Raw genomic sequence first — 17,500 nt, forward strand, 5'->3', positions numbered from 1 at the left:
TTTCTCTATGGGTTGAGCTACTTCATTTCAGGCTGTGAGGAAGACTGAAGTAATATTGTATCAGAGATGATTTCCATGGGAAGTTAATCCTGACCACAGTGACCTGCGTTAATGATTTTTAAAATATAACTTGGAGAATGCTTTATACTTGGTATAGTTTTGGGTTTGTAAAATGTCAGTACTGACATCTAAGTTTATCAAAAACGTCACCGTTCGAGCTGGAATTGAACCAGCGACCTAAGGATTTCTGTACCAATCTCCTCTACAGTCCTCCGCTCTACCAGCTGAGATATCGAAGGATTCCATGATCATACAGCTGTGATATTATGTGCTATTAAAATGATTGAGTGTTAATTTTAAACATTATCAACTTTCCAAGCAAAATGAAAAATGATTTGACTACACAAAAGAGATTCAACTACTTATTCCTGTGTTGCTTTATCACACAAATTGTCATGTTTAATCATTTGGAAAATATCACTAATAGTTTGACTTATATTTGTGAAATTACTATCAACTGGCTACAGAGCTAGTTTGGAAAGCACTTTCAATAGATTTTTTAGTGTAGCCAAACATACATCAAGATTAGAGATGCTTGAGCCTATCAAATCTTCTACACTCTTTTAAATTTTGCTTGTTTTGTAAACTAATCAAGTGTTCCTGGAATGATGGGGATATTCCAATGTTTGTTCTGATTTGACAATTCATGTTGGACAATGAGCGGCCCTTTTGAGCTAGTGAAGATAATTGTGCTACATGAGAGTATGCACAGACAATTATTTTTATTTTTTTGCATTAAAGCACAATTTTTAATAATTGTGCTTTTTCTTTTTATGCATAAAGCACAATTTTTAATAAAGGAGAGGTTAATGATATAATAATTAGCACTGAAAGTCATCTGACACGATTTAAAAGTAAAATGTTGTGCATTGAAAGTAACCAAAGCTCTTTTTACTTTGAGTGGACATCATTTTCTTTCAAATGAATTTGATATTTTGCTAAATGTACAAAACTTTCTTACAAATTTGACATTCAAAATGCATTTGTAATTAATAAATGCTACTTAGTATGGCTGCTGAGATTCCTGGGCTCAGTCTCAAGTAGAGGAGGAGAATGACGGATAGAGAAAGAGAGAACAGGCAGGCATCCTAAAGATTTTGATGTGCCAGTTCCTGACTCACCCTGAGCAACATTGGTTTCAAGCTTTTAGTAAATTTTCTGAAAAATGAAACAACCATGCGGTCGTAGTCGGCAGGATTTGAACCTGTGGGGGGAGACCCCAATGGATTTCTAGTCCATCGCCTTAACCACTCGGCCACGACTACCTCTCATTCAATATGATGTTTTCACAAAAGTTTCTCTATGGGTTGAGCTACTTCATTTCAGGCTGTGAGGAAGACTGAAGTAATATTGTATCAGAGATGATTTCCATGGGAAGTTAATCCTGACCACAGTGACCTGCGTTAATGATTTTTAAAATATAACTTGGAGAATGCTTTATACTTGGTATAGTTTTGGGTTTGTAAAATGTCAGTACTGACATCTACAGATGTAGCCACCTTTATCTTGACTGTTTCTCCGCCGAGACGGGCGTTTAGTCACGCTAATGCGATAGCTGAGTTTCATCACAGGCAGGCGCGTTGAGGCGATCTAGATACTCATCATGCATTACACATCTCCACCACTGTGTCGCTAATGCTCCACTAATCCAGTACTTTCGATCGTACAGTATAGCGGCGGATTGATCTACAGCTCTGGCAATACTGTAGGCGTAACGGGAGGCGGTGGAAAAAGTATGGAGTACTGTACAGTATGTGTATGGAGACGCAACTACAGTAATTGTGTAAAAGGAAGAATGTACAGTACAATGTATAAACACCGTGCTTTTAAAATATATGAGCGTCTGAGTTCGCTAATGCATAATGGGAATGGAGGACGAGCAGGAGGCGGAGGAAAACACCGTGCTTTACAAATGCGAGCGTCCGAGTCCTCTAAGGCATAAACCAACAGCAATGGGGCGGGGGCCGGCCGCTGTTTGCAGTACTTTCACACATGAAATTGGAAATCTCTCATGAGGCGTCGTGGGCTAGGGGTGAAGGCTCCCACCTCCCTCGCTGGGGGTCCAGGGTTCGAGACCTGATGTGCTTTCTTTCTTTCTTTTTTTTTTTTTTTCTGTAATAATGCACTGTATTATTTTATTTACACTGTAAGACAGTCAATGGAAGGATGCACACAGATTTCACATAAATCAAAGTACATCTGCAGGAGCGATTCTTTACGCTAAATGCACCTAAACAGCGGGAATGAAATGAGTGTATTCTGACGCTACCAACTGAGCAAAACAGTACTGTAGATCTTCAGCGTTTGTGTATTGCACAGGACCTGAATTTCCTCCCTGTGCAGGCCCCCAGGGGGGAAGGGCGATGGGGGTAGGGGGGAGACGATGGAAAATACTGTGCCTTTGAAATGCAATTACATGAGCGTCCGAGTACACTACGGCATACTGTAAACCAACACCAATGGGAAGGAAGTGCCAACCTTATTTTTAATGTGTTCCCGTGACATTCACTTTAAAAAAAAAAAATTCTCTCCAATACAGTACATCCAATGGAAGGATGCACACAGGTTTCACATACAGTAAATCAAAGTACATCTGCAGGAGCGATTCTTTACGCTAAATGCAACCTACAGTACAGTACTGTAAGTGAGCAAAACAGTACTACAGTGGGCGTTTGTGTATTGCACATGACCAGCATTTGCATTCCCTCCCTGTCTACTGCATGATCTGTGCAGGCTCCCATGGGGGAAGGGCAACAGGCTAGCCGGAGGCGGAGGAAAACACCGTGCTTTACAAATGCGAGCGTCCGAGTCCTCTAAGGCATAAACCAACAGCACTGGGGCGGGGGCCGGCCGCTGTTTGCAGTACTTTCACACATGAAATTGGAAATCTCACATGAGGCGTCGTGGGCTAGGGGTGAAGGCTCCCACCTCCCTCGCTGGGGGTCCAGGGTTCGAGACCTGATGTGCTTTCTTTCTTTCTTTTTTTTTTTTTTTCTGTAATAATGCACTGTATTATTTTATTTACACTGTAAGACAGTCAATGGAAGGATGCACACAGATTTCACATAAATCAAAGTACATCTGCAGGAGCGATTCTTTACGCTAAATGCACCTAAACAGCGGGAATGAAATGAGTGTATTCTGACGCTACCAACTGAGCAAAACAGTACTGTAGATCTTCAGCGTTTGTGTATTGCACAGGACCTGAATTTCCTCCCTGTGCAGGCCCCCAGGGGGGAAGGGCGATGGGGGTAGGGGGGAGACGATGGAAAATACTGTGCCTTTGAAATGCAATTACATGAGCGTCCGAGTACACTACGGCATACTGTAAACCAACACCAATGGGAAGGAAGTGCCAACCTTATTTTTAATGTGTTCCCGTGACATTCACTTTAAAAAAAAAAAAATTCTCTCCAATACAGTACATCCAATGGAAGGATGCACACAGGTTTCACATACAGTAAATCAAAGTACATCTGCAGGAGCGATTCTTTACTCTAAATGCAACCTACAGTACAGTACTGTAAGTGAGCAAAACAGTACTACAGTGGGCGTTTGTGTATTGCACATGACCAGCATTTGCATTCCCTCCCTGTCTACTGCATGATCTGTGCAGGCTCCCATGGGGGAAGGGCAACAGGCTAGCCGGAGGCGGAGGAAAACACCGTGCTTTACAAATGCGAGCGTCCGAGTCCTCTAAGGCATAAACCAACAGCAATGGGGCGGGGGCCGGCCGCTGTTTGCAGTACTTTCACACATGAAATTGGAAATCTCTCATGAGGCGTCGTGGGCTAGGGGTGAAGGCTCCCACCTCCCTCACTGGGGGTCCAGGGTTCGAGACCTGATGTGCTTTCTTTCTTTCTTTTTTTTTTTTTTCTGTAATAATGCACTGTATTATTTTATTTACACTGTAAGACAGTCAATGGAAGGATGCACACAGATTTCACATAAATCAAAGTACATCTGCAGGAGCGATTCTTTACGCTAAATGCACCTAAACAGCGGGAATGAAATGAGTGTATTCTGATGCTACCAACTGAGCAAAACAGTACTGTAGATCTTCAGCGTTTGTGTATTGCACAGGACCTGAATTTCCTCCCTGTGCAGGCCCCCAGGGGGAAGGGCGATGGGGGTAGGGGGGAGACGATGGAAAATACTGTGCCTTTGAAATGCAATTACATGAGCGTCCGAGTACACTACGGCATACTGTAAACCAACACCAATGGGAAGGAAGTGCCAACCTTATTTTTAATGTGTTCCCGTGACATTCACTTTAAAAAAAAAAAATTTCTCTCCAATACAGTACATCCAATGGAAGGATGCACACAGGTTTCACATACAGTAAATCAAAGTACATCTGCAGGAGCGATTCTTTACGCTAAATGCAACCTACAGTACAGTACTGTAAGTGAGCAAAACAGTACTACAGTGGGCGTTTGTGTATTGCACATGACCAGCATTTGCATTCCCTCCCTGTCTACTGCATGATCTGTGCAGGCTCCCATGGGGGAAGGGCAACAGGCTAGCCGGAGGCGGAGGAAAACACCGTGCTTTACAAATGCGAGCGTCCGAGTCCTCTAAGGCATAAACCAACAGCAATGGGGCGGGGGCCGGCCGCTGTTTGCAGTACTTTCACACATGAAATTGGAAATCTCTCATGAGGCGTCGTGGGCTAGGGGTGAAGGCTCCCACCTCCCTCGCTGGGGGTCCAGGGTTCGAGACCTGATGTGCTTTCTTTCTTTCTTTTTTTTTTTTTTTCTGTAATAATGCACTGTATTATTTTATTTACACTGTAAGACAGTCAATGGAAGGATGCACACAGATTTCACATAAATCAAAGTACATCTGCAGGAGCGATTCTTTACGCTAAATGCACCTAAACAGCGGGAATGAAATGAGTGTATTCTGACGCTACCAACTGAGCAAAACAGTACTGTAGATCTTCAGCGTTTGTGTATTGCACAGGACCTGAATTTCCTCCCTGTGCAGGCCCCCAGGGGGGAAGGGCGATGGGGGTAGGGGGGAGACGATGGAAAATACTGTGCCTTTGAAATGCAATTACATGAGCGTCCGAGTACACTACGGCATACTGTAAACCAACACCAATGGGAAGGAAGTGCCAACCTTATTTTTAATGTGTTCCCGTGACATTCACTTTAAAAAAAAAAAATTTCTCTCCAATACAGTACATCCAATGGAAGGATGCACACAGGTTTCACATACAGTAAATCAAAGTACATCTGCAGGAGCGATTCTCTACGCTAAATGCAACCTACAGTACAGTACTGTAAGTGAGCAAAACAGTACTACAGTGGGCGTTTGTGTATTGCACATGACCAGCATTTGCATTCCCTCCCTGTCTACTGCATGATCTGTGCAGGCTCCCATGGGGGAAGGGCAACAGGCTAGCCGGAGGCGGAGGAAAACACCGTGCTTTACAAATGCGAGCGTCCGAGTCCTCTAAGGCATAAACCAACAGCAATGGGGCGGGGGCCGGCCGCTGTTTGCAGTACTTTCACACATGAAATTGGAAATCTCTCATGAGGCGTCGTGGGCTAGGGGTGAAGGCTCCCACCTCCCTCGCTGGGGGTCCAGGGTTCGAGACCTGATGTGCTTTCTTTCTTTCTTTCTTTTTTTTTTTTCTGTAATAATGCACTGTATTATTTTATTTACACTGTAAGACAGTCAATGGAAGGATGCACACAGATTTCACATAAATCAAAGTACATCTGCAGGAGCGATTCTTTACGCTAAATGCACCTAAACAGCGGGAATGAAATGAGTGTATTCTGACGCTACCAACTGAGCAAAACAGTACTGTAGATCTTCAGCGTTTGTGTATTGCACAGGACCTGAATTTCCTCCCTGTGCAGGCCCCCAGGGGGGAAGGGCGATGGGGGTAGGGGGGAGACGATGGAAAATACTGTGCCTTTGAAATGCAATTACATGAGCGTCCGAGTACACTACGGCATACTGTAAACCAACACCAATGGGAAGGAAGTGCCAACCTTATTTTTAATGTGTTCCCGTGACATTCACTTTAAAAAAAAAAAATTTCTCTCCAATACAGTACATCCAATGGAAGGATGCACACAGGTTTCACATACAGTAAATCAAAGTACATCTGCAGGAGCGATTCTTTACGCTAAATGCAACCTACAGTACAGTACTGTAAGTGAGCAAAACAGTACTACAGTGGGCGTTTGTGTATTGCACATGACCAGCATTTGCATTCCCTCCCTGTCTACTGCATGATCTGTGCAGGCTCCCATGGGGGAAGGGCAACAGGCTAGCCGGAGGCGGAGGAAAACACCGTGCTTTACAAATGCGAGCGTCCGAGTCCTCTAAGGCATAAACCAACAGCAATGGGGCGGGGGCCGGCCGCTGTTTGCAGTACTTTCACACATGAAATTGGAAATCTCTCATGAGGCGTCGTGGGCTAGGGGTGAAGGCTCCCACCTCCCTCGCTGGGGGTCCAGGGTTCGAGACCTGATGTGCTTTCTTTCTTTCTTTTTTTTTTTTTTTCTGTAATAATGCACTGTATTATTTTATTTACACTGTAAGACAGTCAATGGAAGGATGCACACAGATTTCACATAAATCAAAGTACATCTGCAGGAGCGATTCTTTACGCTAAATGCACCTAAACAGCGGGAATGAAATGAGTGTATTCTGACGCTACCAACTGAGCAAAACAGTACTGTAGATCTTCAGCGTTTGTGTATTGCACAGGACCTGAATTTCCTCCCTGTGCAGGCCCCCAGGGGGGAAGGGCGATGGGGGTAGGGGGGAGACGATGGAAAATACTGTGCCTTTGAAATGCAATTACATGAGCGTCCGAGTACACTACGGCATACTGTAAACCAACACCAATGGGAAGGAAGTGCCAACCTTATTTTTAATGTGTTCCCGTGACATTCACTTTAAAAAAAAAAAATTTCTCTCCAATACAGTACATCCAATGGAAGGATGCACACAGGTTTCACATACAGTAAATCAAAGTACATCTGCAGGAGCGATTCTTTACGCTAAATGCAACCTACAGTACAGTACTGTAAGTGAGCAAAACAGTACTACAGTGGGCGTTTGTGTATTGCACATGACCAGCATTTGCATTCCCTCCCTGTCTACTGCATGATCTGTGCAGGCTCCCATGGGGGAAGGGCAACAGGCTAGCCGGAGGCGGAGGAAAACACCGTGCTTTACAAATGCGAGCGTCCGAGTCCTCTAAGGCATAAACCAACAGCAATGGGGCGGGGGCCGGCCGCTGTTTGCAGTACTTTCACACATGAAATTGGAAATCTCTCATGAGGCGTCGTGGGCTAGGGGTGAAGGCTCCCACCTCCCTCGCTGGGGGTCCAGGGTTCGAGACCTGATGTGCTTTCTTTCTTTCTTTTTTTTTTTTTTTCTGTAATAATGCACTGTATTATTTTATTTACACTGTAAGACAGTCAATGGAAGGATGCACACAGATTTCACATAAATCAAAGTACAGCGTCTCAGTCACCGCCCCGCTACCCACTTTGCAAAGCTGTTTCCTCGTAAGCAGACTTGCTGTGTGGATCTTCTCCGACCTTTCAGAAATCTCCTGATAATTTGCTCTCCGTTTCTGCCTTCGAAAACTTCTTCACAGGCCATACTGTTCCAGCTCATTGACACAGTTTCGTCATACAGTATTTGACCGGTAATTCTTTCATTTACGGTTTACAATTATTTATATACTGTACGTAAATGATGAATGTCCCTGTGCATTGCTCCATGGCCTGTACAACTTATCCCGGTGTATTTTAAAATGTATACCATCTCTCACTCCATATTTGAGCGCTGCCACGTGCTGGGAGTTCACGGTCGGCGGCCATTTTGTCAGGTTGCTAAGCGATCCAGCTCGGTATACCGTAATGTGCATGGACCTCGCTTATCCCAATGTAATTGAGCTAGGGGATTGTGACGCTCCTTCAGCATTGCCCCCTGGAGTGTGAAATGTATGCCATACTGTATCTCACTACATATCCGAGCGCTGCCACGTGCTGGGAGTTCACGGTCGGCGGCCATTTTGTCAGGTTGCTAAGCGATCCAGCTCGGTATACCGTAATGTGCATAGACCTCGCTTATCCCAATGTAATTGAGCTAGGGGATTGTGACGCTCCTTCAGCATTGCCCCCTGGAGTGTGAAATGTATGCCATACTGTATCTCACTACATATCCGAGCGCTGCCACGTGCTGGGAGTTCACGGTCGGTGGCCATTTTGTCAGGTTGCTAAGCGATCCAGCTCGGTATACCGTAATGTGCATAGACCTCGCTTATCCCAATGTAATTGAGCTAGGGGATTGTGACGCTCCTTCAGCATTGCCCCCTGGAGTGTGAAATGTATGCCATACTGTATCTCACTACATATCCGAGCGCTGCCACGTGCTGGGAGTTCACGGTCGGCGGCCATTTTGTCAGGTTGCTAAGCGATCCAGCTCGGTATACCGTAATGTGCATAGACCTCGCTTATCCCAATGTAATTGAGCTAGGGGATTGTGACGCTCCTTCAGCATTGCCCCCTGGAGTGTGAAATGTATGCCATACTGTATCTCACTACATATCCGAGCGCTGCCACGTGCTGGGAGTTCACGGTCGGCGGCCATGTTGTCAGGTTGCTAAGCGATCCAGCTCGGTATACCGTAATGTGCATACAGTAGACCTCGCTTATCCCAGTGTAATTGAGCTAGGGGATTGTGACGCTCCTTCAGCATTGCCCCCTGGAGTGTGAAATGTATGCCATACTGTATCTCACTACATATCCGAGCGCTGCCACGTGCTGGGAGTTCACGGTCGGCGGCCATTTTGTCAGGTTGCTAAGCGATCCAGCTCGGTATACCGTAATGTGCATAGACCTCGCTTATCCCAATGTAATTGAGCTAGGGGATTGTGACGCTCCTTCAGCATTGCCCCCTGGAGTGTGAAATGTATGCCATACTGTATCTCACTACATATCCGAGCGCTGCCACGTGCTGGGAGTTCACGGTCGGCGGCCATGTTGTCAGGTTGCTAAGCGATCCAGCTCGGTATACCGTAATGTGCATACAGTAGACCTCGCTTATCCCAGTGTAATTGAGCTAGGGGATTGTGACGCTCCTTCAGCATTGCCCCCTGGAGTGTGAAATGTATGCCATACTGTATCTCACTACATATCCGAGCGCTGCCACGTGCTGGGGGTTCACGGTCGGTGGCCATTTTTAGTGTGCATAGAACTCGCTTATCCACATAGGCCCCTGTGTTTTTAACTACTATATTGAGATGCACATTTCTAGGCCTACAGTATTTAATATACAGTAAGCAGCATTGTTGTTAGGCAATAATTGAAGAATTTACATACAGTACTGACATGTACTGTATGTAATGCTTGTACATCATGTCAGTCGACCCTTATGCTGTACACTACTGTAAGTCTCACAGGGCCCATGCACTTCCAAGGAGGGTTATTTACTGTACTGTATCTGTTTCATACAGGAAACTAATTGCAGTCCATAACACTGAAGTTGTATTTTCAGTACTGTACAGTATACAATACTTAAATTTGAACATCAGGTACTGGATAGTAAACATGTACAGTATTAACTTCTATCATAAAACTCTTATGCATTTTCAGATGTGTAAATTTTAGACTACAGTATTCACAAATGTTTTCTCTCCATACAGGAATTATAGTTGGACAACATGCCAGTAACTATCAACAAAACGATGAGCAAGATAATCGCCAACATGAAAAAAGAAAATAAAACCATCGAAGAGATCCATGCATGGCTCAAGGAAAGTGGCATTATAGTCACTTTAGAAACGGTGCGCTATCATGCATTCGAGAGAACAACGCCCAGATTTGTATTTCCTACAAAATGCACATGGTACGTACTGTACACTACTGTAATGTTTAAATGACTTGCTTTATACCATAAACAATTTTTTTGAAATAAAATAAAAACTTCATCAATTGTAACTGTGATTGTGCTGTTCATGAATTCATATTTTTCATACTGTATTGTACTGTAGGAGAGTGCAACAAATTGTGGAGGAACTAACTCGTGAGGATGATGAGCGTACTGCTACGCAAATAAAACGAATTCTCCATTCCAAGTATGACCTGGACATATCGGCCACCAGCATCAGAAGGATGCGACGGAAAATGGGATGGACCTTTGGCGCAACAAGGTAAAATACTGAAAGCAGTATAAACCATACAGTAAATGCACTGTTAATAATCCCTTGATACGTGATATAATAATGCCATAAATCATTATACAGAGTGTGTACTTTATACTATATACAGTATGTGTGTGTGTATATACTGTATATATTCTATCCCAAAAGAGATACCTACTGTATAGGCACTCAGAGACAGCAATGAAGCATTGCCGGCTTATTGTGATGATTACATACTGTATACTGTGTGTGTGTGTTTGTGTGTATGTACAGTATGTATATATATATTACTCTGTATGTAACTTAATGTACTGTATGTACAGTTTAATGTATACAGTAGGTATATAATACAGTATACTGCACATACAGTCTACTGTATATACAGTAATCTGTAAATCTGTAATTTCATAACTGTATCTGATTTCATTATTTTTGGCTCTTCACAGGATATCTCCAATGATAAGAGATGTGAATAAAGAAAAGAGAGTGGAACAGGCACGGCGATGGATTGAGAGTGGTGAAACATTTGATGATGTCATTTTCACAGATGAATCGTCTGTTGCCCTTGAGCGGTTCTCCAGAATGTCATTCAGGAAACGTAACCATATCTCTTTAAAACCACGCCCAAAGCATCCATTGAAAGTCCATGTATGGGGAGGCATATCACGATTAGGAGCTGGTCCCCTATTATTTTTCGAAGGTACAGTACTATACTTTATTCTGTGCCTGTGTTCTGTAAAAATACATGTTGTACTGTAGAGTACGTGTAACTGCACAATAAAAGGAGTTGCTTATTAATGAACAACATTTTTTGATTTCTGTAGGAATCATGGATAAGAAATTTTTCCAAGAAACAATAGTAGAGAAATGTATGGTGCCATTTGTGAATAAATATTACCCAACTCACCATAGGATATTCCAAGACAATGATCCTAAACACTCTGCCTCAGCCAAATTTATGGAAGAGAAAGGTATGAATTGGGAACACACACCACCAGAGTGAGTATTCTTTCAACAGTGTACAAGTAAAATTTTGGATAGCACTCTAGTACTGTAAAAAAAATTTTTGTTTAATAAACAGTACAATATTGTATGTTTAATTTTCTCTATTTACTGTAATGTAATTAATTTTTTCTATACGCTTTTTTTTTTTTTTTATATAGATCACCAGACATGAACCCAATCGAATTAGTGTGGGCTCAATTGAAGAGGTACGTTAGGAGTGTTGCAAAGCCAACAACAAAACAGCAACTGGTGGATGGGATAAAGAAATTTTGGCTAGAAGTACTCACACCTGAACATTGTAATAATTATATAAATCACCTGTATAAAGTATTACCTGTTGTAGTTGAAAGAAATGGTCAAGCCACAAATATGTAGTTCTGTATTTTCTGTTTAAAATTTTAAATTGGTGCATTATTAAAAAAAATGATAAAATTGCCTTTGTCTGATTATTGCATAAACTAATGTAGAATATTATACAGTAGTAATGTTATTGATGTGTACTGTATGAACAGTTATTTTCAGTTTTATAAGTCCTGAATAAGAGTACTGTACATTTTGATCAGTGCAGTACATGGAATCGGATGTTGTAATACTTTATTTTTACATTAATATTGATGTTTTTCCAATAAATATTCAATTTTACAGTATGGTACGGTACAGTACATGAGGGTACCTGTACAGTATGATACGTCATTATGGGGGAGAAATACTGTATCCACTAAATGTACAGTAAAATGTTTTTTTCTTATTACAAACACACAAATGCATCTCAGATGGAAATATGCTATACACAGCAGACAGCTTATGGTGACAGAACTTCCCTACTGTATCCCCACCCATAGTCGTGGTATATTTTAGATTGCCTAATGAGACACTCCTGCAGCATTGCCAATGATTCATGTAAAACCTGTGTGCAAACAGTATCTGTATTGAATGCAAAGTACAGTAAGAGTACAGTATACAGTATTATCAGAGCCAAACCTGACCAACATGATGCCCTAGGCTAGATTTTGGCTGATGCCCTCTTGCACAGATGCTACGTAGTTCCGCCTCTAACCCTGCACCCCTTTCCCAGCACCATCACCCATTTTGGCGCTCCTACCCCCTATAATCTAAATAAGAACAATGTGCACATTTAGTGCCAGCCCAAAACAGTGTACAGTATGTTCTTGCTGGGAAGGGGCATGGTAACACAATAATACCCGAAGATGAAATGACACAACACAGTACTGCAACTTTATTCACATTATATCATGCAGTGGTGTCTCTTATTCTCATGACATCATATCATAGTACCACATTACTCCTAACAGTAATGCCCCTTATTCACATTACACCCCACCACATTCATCTTTATTTACATTAGACCACAGGTTCTCAAACTCAGTCCTCAGGACCCCACACAGTGCAGGTTTTGCAGGTCTCACAGAATCACAAGTGAAAAAATTAGCTCCACCTACTGTATGGACCTTCTAAAATGTGTCAGTTAGTAATGAATACATCTGTGCACTTGCTGGTTTACCTGCAAAACATGCACTGTGTGGGGTCCTGAGGACCAAGTTTGAGAACCACTGCATTAGACCATGCAGTAGTGCCCTTTCCTTATGTTACACCAGAAAATATTGTAGTACACCTTATACACATACAGTACAGTAATGCCACACATTAGTAATGCATTTCATATTTAAATTTTCTGATTTAATTTCATAGAGCCGCAGTCACTCACAGAATATAGGCATGTACTGTAGCATCTCATTTTATTCTGCAGAAGCTGATTATTCCCGTTTGGCTAGTTTGCCGCCTCTGTACAGTATATCACAATAGAAAAAAGTTATAGTGTCAGTGAAAAAAGCACCTCATGACAGATACTGTACACAAGCTCATGTCTAAATACTGTATACTGTAAGCAGTGACATTAAGGGGTACAGTACTGTATATGCAATTGCAGTCGAATTCCGGCAGGAATACGGAAAAAATGGACACGGGATCCCCCATCTTTTTAGAACCAGCACCGGGCTCTGCGCCTGGTCCTGGTGCAAAAAATAAGGGGGACAAAAAAAGCGTAGGGGTTCCCCATATTTTTTGAATCAGCACTGGGCTCCACTAGCTGGACAGATAATGCACAGCCGGGGGAGACTTTTATACCGGTCCCTGCGGCCATGGAATTAAATACCCAACTAGTCACACCTGGCCGGAGTACCCTGGAGGAGTGGGGGCCCCTTAAATCAAGGGGACCCCCCTCCAGCCACTCGATTATCTCTATCACCCCTGTGTATTGTAGCTAGGGGATTGTGACGCTCCTTCAGCATTGCCCCGTAGCCTGCAAAATCTGTGCTGTTATTTGCTCCATAGCTGAGTGCCTCCTAGGAGCTAGGAGTCACAGGCGGTAGCCATTTCAATTGAGTCTGCCCTGCTATAGAATTGTACAGGTATGTGTACATTACCGTACGGTGCATAGAACCTTTACAGTAGAAACTCTCCTGCAGCTTTGGCCTGCTTTACTGTATGTACTGTAAAACTTGTGTTTTGTCAGTTTGCTATGCGACCGAGCCCGGTGTAACGTACAGTACTGTAATGTGCATAGACCTCGCTTACAGTATCTCTGTGTATTTTGGCTAGGGGATTGTGACGCTCCTTCAGCATCGCCCCGTAGCCTGCACAGCTTATGCCATTTCTCATTCCATACCCAACTGCTGCCTGCCACGAGGTGGGGGTTCAGGAGGTGGGGGTTCATGGGTAGTGGTCGTTTTGACAGTGTGCTATGCGATTGAGTCCGGTGTACCGTAATACTGTATGCAATCCTACAGTAGCTTATCCCTCCCCTGTGTATTTTGGCTAGGGGATTGTGACGCTCCTTCAGCATTGCCCCATAACCTGCACAAGGGTTCAGGGGCGGCGGCCATTTTGCCAGTGTGCTACAGTATGTCATCGAGTCCGGTGTACCATAATATGCATACTGTGTATTTTAGCTAGGGGATTGTGACGCTCCTTCAGCATTGCCCCATAGTCTGTACAATCTGGACTATTACTTGCTCCGTAGCCTAGGGCCTCTGTGGGGCAAGGAGTCATAGGTGGTAGCCATTTCTATTCAGTCTGACCAGCTACAGAATTGTATGTGTACTGTGTACGGAGCATAGAACCTTAACCTGCATAGAACCTGCACATTATGGTACACCGGACTCGATCGCATAGAACCGCTCATGCAGCTACTGTATGCCCTGGTTTACAGTATGTGAATAAAAAAAATAATAAAGTGTCTGAAAAAAACTACAGTAACATGCATTCGTACTTAAGGAATCGAACCCTGGACTCTGAGTATAGGAAGCAAAACACTTCACCACTTCGCCGCAGACAAATGTATAAATCCGTTGGTTTTGATTATGCTGTAATGGCTACGGGATTAGGACGATAACATACTGTAGAAAATTCCTAATCTTGAGAGGCAATAGTGAACTTGTAACACACATCCATTTGCGACAGTGTACACTACTGGTTTTACAGTACTGTGTTTTGTCTGCGGGACTTGGACGCTCACATACAGTATTCATAAAGTATTGTAGATGGATCATATACTGTATGCTGTACTATTTGCGTCGGTGTCGTACTGTATATACAGTACTGTATTAAATAATGCAGCGTAATGAGTACAGTATTTACTGTATGCAGCGTAATGAGACGCCTTAGTAAAGTAGTCCTTATTATGTATGTCAGTATTGTATTTTACGGGAGACCACACGCATGCGCAGTGGTGATTGTAAAAAGCGACATCTGGTGGCTGATCGCAGGTATTACACGTAAAGGTAACGCCAAACGTCAAATGTCTGTCTCCGTGCGATTAGATAGCCTCTCTGTGGCTAGGCGCGCCTCGCTACGCCACAGTACGCTGCGTATGGTCGAACGGGACAAACGCCGCGGCCACTCAAGATAAAGGTGGCTACATCTGTAAGTTTATCAAAAGTGTCATCCTTTGAGCCGGAATTGAACCAGCGACCTAAGGATTTCTGTACCAATCTCCTCTACAGTCCTCCGCTCTACCAGCTGAGCTATCGAAGGATTCCATGATCATACAGCTGTGATATTACGTGCTATTAAAATGATTGAGTGTTAATTTTAAACATTATCAACTTTCCAAGCAAAATGAAAAATGATTTGACTACACAAAAGAGATTCAACTACTTATTCCTGTGTTGCTTTATCACACAAATTGTCATGTTTAATCATTTGGAAAATATCACTAATAGTTTGACTTATATTTGTGAAATTACTATCAACTGGCTACAGAGCTAGTTTGGAAAGCACTTTCAATAGATTTTTTAGTGTAGCCAAACTTACATCAAGATTAGAGATGCTTGAGCCTATCAAACCTTCTACACTCTTTTAAATTTTGCTTGTTTTGTAAACTAATCAAGTGTTCCAGGAATGATGGGGATATTCCATTGTTTGTTCTGATTTGACAATTCATGTTGGACAATGAGCGGCCCTTTTGAGCTAGTGAAGATAATTGTGCTACATGAGAGTATGCACAGACAATTATTTTTCTTTTTTTGCATTAAAGCACAATTTTTAATAAAGGAGAGGTTAATGATATAATAATTAGCACTGAAAGTCATCTGACACGATTTGAAAGTAAAATGTTGTGCATTGAAAGTAACCAAAGCTCTTTTTACTTTGAGTGGACATCATTTTCTTTCAAATGAATTTGATATTTTGCTAAATGTACAAAACTTTCTTACAAATTTGACATTCAAAATGCATTTGTAATTAATAAATGCTACTTAGTATGGCTGCTGAGATTCCTGGGCTCAGTCTCAAGTAGAGGAGGAGAATGACGGATATAGAAAGAGAGAACAGGCAGGCATCCTAAAGATTTTGATGTGCCAGTTCCTGACTCACCCTGAGCAACACTGGTTTCAAGCTTTTAGTAAATTTTCTGAAAAATAAAACAACCATGTGGTCGTAGTCGGCAGGATTTGAACCTACGCGGGGAGACCCCAATGGATTTCTAGTCCATCGCCTTATCCACTCGGCCACGACTACCTCTCATGCAATGTGATGTTTTCACAAAAGTTTCTCTATGGGTTGAGCTACTTCATTTCAGGCTGTGAGGATGACTGAAGTAATATTGTATCAGAGATGATTTCCATGGGAAGTTAATCCTGACCACAGTGACCTGCGTTAATGATTTTTAAAATATAACTTGGAGAATGCTTTATACTTGGTATAGTTTTGGGTTTGTAAAATGTCAGTACTGACATCTAAGTTTATCAAAAGCATTATCCTTCGAGCCGGAATTGAACCAACGACCTAAGGATTTCTGTACCAATCTCCTCTACAGTACTCCGCTCTACCAGCTGAGCTATCGAAGGATTCCATGATCATACAGCTGTGATATTACGTGCTATTAAAATGATTGAGTGTTAATTTTAAACATTATCAACTTTCCAAGCAAAATGAAAAATGATTTGACTACTCAAAAGAGATTCAACCACTTATTCCTGTGTTGCTTTATCACACAAATTGTCATGTTTAATCATTTGGAAAATATCACTAATAGTTTGACTTATATTTGTGCAATTACTATCAACTGGCTACAGAGCTAGTTTGGAAAGCACTTTCAATAGATTTTTTAGTGTAGCCAAACTTACATCAAGATTAGAGATGCTTGAGCCTATCAAACCTTCTACACTCTTTTAAATTTTGCTTGTTTTGTAAACTAATCAAATGTTCCAGGAATGATGGGGATATTCCATTGTTTGTTCTGATTTGACAATTCATTTTGGACAATGAGCGGCCCTTTTGAGCTAGTGAAGATAATTGTGCTACATGAGAGTATGCACAGACAATTATTTTTCTTTTTTTGCATTAAAGCACAATTTTTAATAATTGTGCTTTTTCTTTTTTTGCATAAAGCACAATTTTTAATAAAGTAGAGGTTAATGATATAATAATTAGCACTGAAAGTCATCTGACACGATTTGAAAGTAAAATGTTGTGCATTGAAAGTAACCAAAGCTCTTTTTACTTTGAGTGGACATCATTTTCTTTCAAATGAATTTGATATTTTGCTAAATGTACAAAACTTTCTTACAAATTTGACATTCAAAATGCATTTGTAATTAATAAATGCTACTTAGAATGGCTGCTGAGATTCCTGGGCTCAGTCTCAAGTAGAGGAGGAGAATGACGGATAGAGAAAGAGAGAACAGGCAGGCATCCTAAAGATTTTGATGTGCCAGTTCCTGACTCACCCTG

At 42.1% G+C, this 17,500-nt stretch overlaps 5 non-coding genes across 5 annotated transcripts; all 5 read right to left on the bottom strand.

The window, feature by feature from the left end:
- Nucleotides 1-208: 208 nt before the first annotated feature.
- TRNAY-GUA (transfer RNA tyrosine (anticodon GUA)) lies at nucleotides 209-299 on the bottom strand. The gene is given in 2 exon segments: nucleotides 209-245; nucleotides 263-299. It is a non-coding gene; the product is annotated as a tRNA-Tyr (tRNA).
- Nucleotides 300-1,243: 944 nt separating this feature from the next.
- Nucleotides 1,244-1,325, bottom strand: TRNAS-AGA (transfer RNA serine (anticodon AGA)). Its single transcript has one exon. It is a non-coding gene; the product is annotated as a tRNA-Ser (tRNA).
- A 13,886-nt stretch (nucleotides 1,326-15,211) lies between these two features.
- TRNAY-GUA (transfer RNA tyrosine (anticodon GUA)) lies at nucleotides 15,212-15,301 on the bottom strand. The gene is given in 2 exon segments: nucleotides 15,212-15,247; nucleotides 15,265-15,301. It is a non-coding gene; the product is annotated as a tRNA-Tyr (tRNA).
- Nucleotides 15,302-16,203: 902 nt separating this feature from the next.
- Nucleotides 16,204-16,285, bottom strand: TRNAS-AGA (transfer RNA serine (anticodon AGA)). Its single transcript has one exon. It is a non-coding gene; the product is annotated as a tRNA-Ser (tRNA).
- Nucleotides 16,286-16,524: 239 nt separating this feature from the next.
- On the bottom strand, nucleotides 16,525-16,614 carry TRNAY-GUA (transfer RNA tyrosine (anticodon GUA)). Its single transcript is given in 2 exon segments — nucleotides 16,525-16,560; nucleotides 16,578-16,614. It is a non-coding gene; the product is annotated as a tRNA-Tyr (tRNA).
- Nucleotides 16,615-17,500: the final 886 nt, after the last annotated feature.

The sequence above is a fragment of the Pseudophryne corroboree genome (genome assembly GCF_028390025.1).
Source record: "Pseudophryne corroboree isolate aPseCor3 chromosome 4 unlocalized genomic scaffold, aPseCor3.hap2 SUPER_4_unloc_1, whole genome shotgun sequence".
Lineage (NCBI taxonomy): Eukaryota > Metazoa > Chordata > Amphibia > Anura > Myobatrachidae > Pseudophryne > Pseudophryne corroboree.